Source organism: Benincasa hispida, chromosome 5 (genome assembly GCF_009727055.1).
Source record: "Benincasa hispida cultivar B227 chromosome 5, ASM972705v1, whole genome shotgun sequence".
NCBI lineage: Eukaryota > Viridiplantae > Streptophyta > Magnoliopsida > Cucurbitales > Cucurbitaceae > Benincasa > Benincasa hispida.
Window position 1 is genome coordinate 39,440,846 of NC_052353.1, and position 2,663 is coordinate 39,443,508.

The window sequence follows — 2,663 nt, forward strand, 5'->3', positions numbered from 1 at the left end:
CTTGCCATCAAAATTTCAATTTCCACTTTAGTTACTGCCATATCAGGTGAGAGATCACAAACTTGATTTTCAAGATTTACTTTCTTGCTTATAAGGCTCTAATACCACTTTTGTTAGTCTTTATTGCAGGTGGAGGACCCAACTTTTAGGCCCAAGATGACCTTACTGCAAGATCTTAAACATTAGCCCACCAAGAACCAAGACTCGCTCCTCGATCAACTGAGGTTAGTGGAAGATGTGAACAGAAGACTCGCTCCTCGATCAGCTGAGGTTGGTGGAAGATGTGAATAGCAAGTTGCCATGATCACTGGCTGATCTCTTTAGAGATGTATGGCTGAGATGACATGCAACAATTCACTCAAGGATCATATATGAACCTAGGTAATTGTCTCTCACTTTCCTCTCACTTTCAAACCTCGATTCTCTTTGTTGAAGGAAAAACTCTTTCTTTCTGATTGCTTTGTATGGTTTTCGTGTGAGATGAAGACAACAAGAAGAAAAGAAGAAGAAGAAGGAAAATGAAGAAGAAGAAGAATTTTTATGTGGTTTGGCTATGAAGAGCCTACATCTACGGGAAGACCACCATCTTAAAGAAAATTTGTAGATGAGTACAACCTCAATATTTTCTAGTTTAGGTTGTATTTTTCCTCTATCTTTACCAATGTGTGAGAGCTCCCTTTATAGTTTTAGGAAGATCAGCTTACAAGATGTTTGTAAAGAATAACAGAAAAAACTGTTTAGATAAGACTTTGAGAAAAACTAGCTGTTTGGATTTATTTTACATTCTCATATTTTATTTTTCAGGATCTATTTGCAACATAAATTACTCTCACATGCTCCCACACTTTTTTTTTCCTTATGTGCTTTATTCTTTTCTTACATTGAGGACAATGCAAATTTCTAAGTTTGGGGTGGGAGGTGTCATTCATACTTTTGTGTTTGTTTGTTTATCCTACTATGCATGTTTATTTGGGCTTATCCTGCTATGCTTATTAAGTTGAAAATTGGAAGAAAATTTTAAAAATTTTGATTGAATTTTGAGGAATTTTTTATGAGTTATTTACTATGTGTTATTGATGTTGATTGTCTATGATGAGACTTGGATATGGATGTTGAATGACTCATAATGGAAATATGAGAGTAATATCTTGAAGTATGATCTTTTTATATCCTTATTTGAATTTTGCATATCATGTACACGTAATCACTTCAATTTAGAAATGTTAACTAAAACTAGAATCATGTTTAGTGTTTAAAAAAGAATTGATTGTAATGTTAGACTAAGAGAAAAGAAAAGAATATTTTGTTAGCCTTTAAAAAAGAATAGAGTGATCATTCATGTGCTTAAAAGAAATACTTTATTTTATGTTTTGTAATATTGTAATGTGCAAGGATTAGGGTAAAAAGAGCTAACTTCCTATGACTAGTTTAGGACACCTAGGAATTAACTAGGTACGGTTCCCTGTAGTGAGTATGTGAAAGCTAGTACCTCTAGGTAAAATGATGCAAGTTTAAAAACCCAGGATTCTAATTAAGGTATCTTAGTGAACGTATTACTTTCTTGAAATGTGTGGATACTTGATGATTGGTGCATGAGCTAGAGTAGGGGAAAACTGGAGAAGCTTTCTTGAACCTCATTTTAGTTTTTGAGTTTTAAATTGAATGTGATTTGCACGCATACACATGAGAGATGAATAGATTTGGCCATGGACGATAATAACAATAGACCTGCTTGAATGTTTCAGCTTGAGTTCTCCATTTATTATTCTCTTAGGCATGAACCACTAGTGCACTTGTTTAGAACTTTTCTATTTTCTTGTTTCTTCTTTGCTTGGGACTAGCAAAGTCTTAAGTTTGAGGTGGTTAAATGCATACAAAATATGCATTATTTGCCTTAGATTTAGGATTTTTTTTAATATGTTTTTTTATCAAATCTGACGTGTTTGTTAGTGTTTTTTAGGAATTATGACCGAGAAGTGAATTATACTCAAAATAAACAAAAATGGACCTTATTAGGCTTAAAAGAGCCAAAACCAAGCAAAGGACCAAAAGGAGTGAAGAAAGGAGGGAAAAAAATGCAATGTATCAAAAGGCAGGGGAACGTTGCTACGTTATGACATGAAGCAAGATTTGATAAAATAAGGCAGCAGTTGCATAAAAAGGTGCAACGTTGCAATGTTTTGACAGAATCAAACTAGTGTTGCAATGGTACTGTCAAAGGATTGGCACACTGGCTTTCCTTATTTGAAAATTTTGATAATTTTGGCAAGGATCTTGTGCCAAATTTCGACCTTATGATCATTTAGACGACTATGAACACAAAAAAGGGGGAATTCTGACCTAAGATGAAGACATTTAAACTAAATTTGGAGACTAAAAATAGAGAGTTCTTGCTGAAAAGTAAGGATTGAAGACCGACCGTGAGACCATTGAACTTCCCAATGCACTAACTGAGAGAAAAGTGGCGATTTCCACCAGAGGAGGAGCATTTCAGATAGGGTTTTCTCTTATTCTTTCTTTTTTTTTTCCTACTTGAATGCCCTCAATTTTGTATGAGAATATGTTCTTGAGAACCATGAGTGACTAGACTCTTTGTTTTAGGGTGTTGTTGAATTTACATATGGATTTGAGTTAATATTTAGGAATGCCATGGATTAGTCATC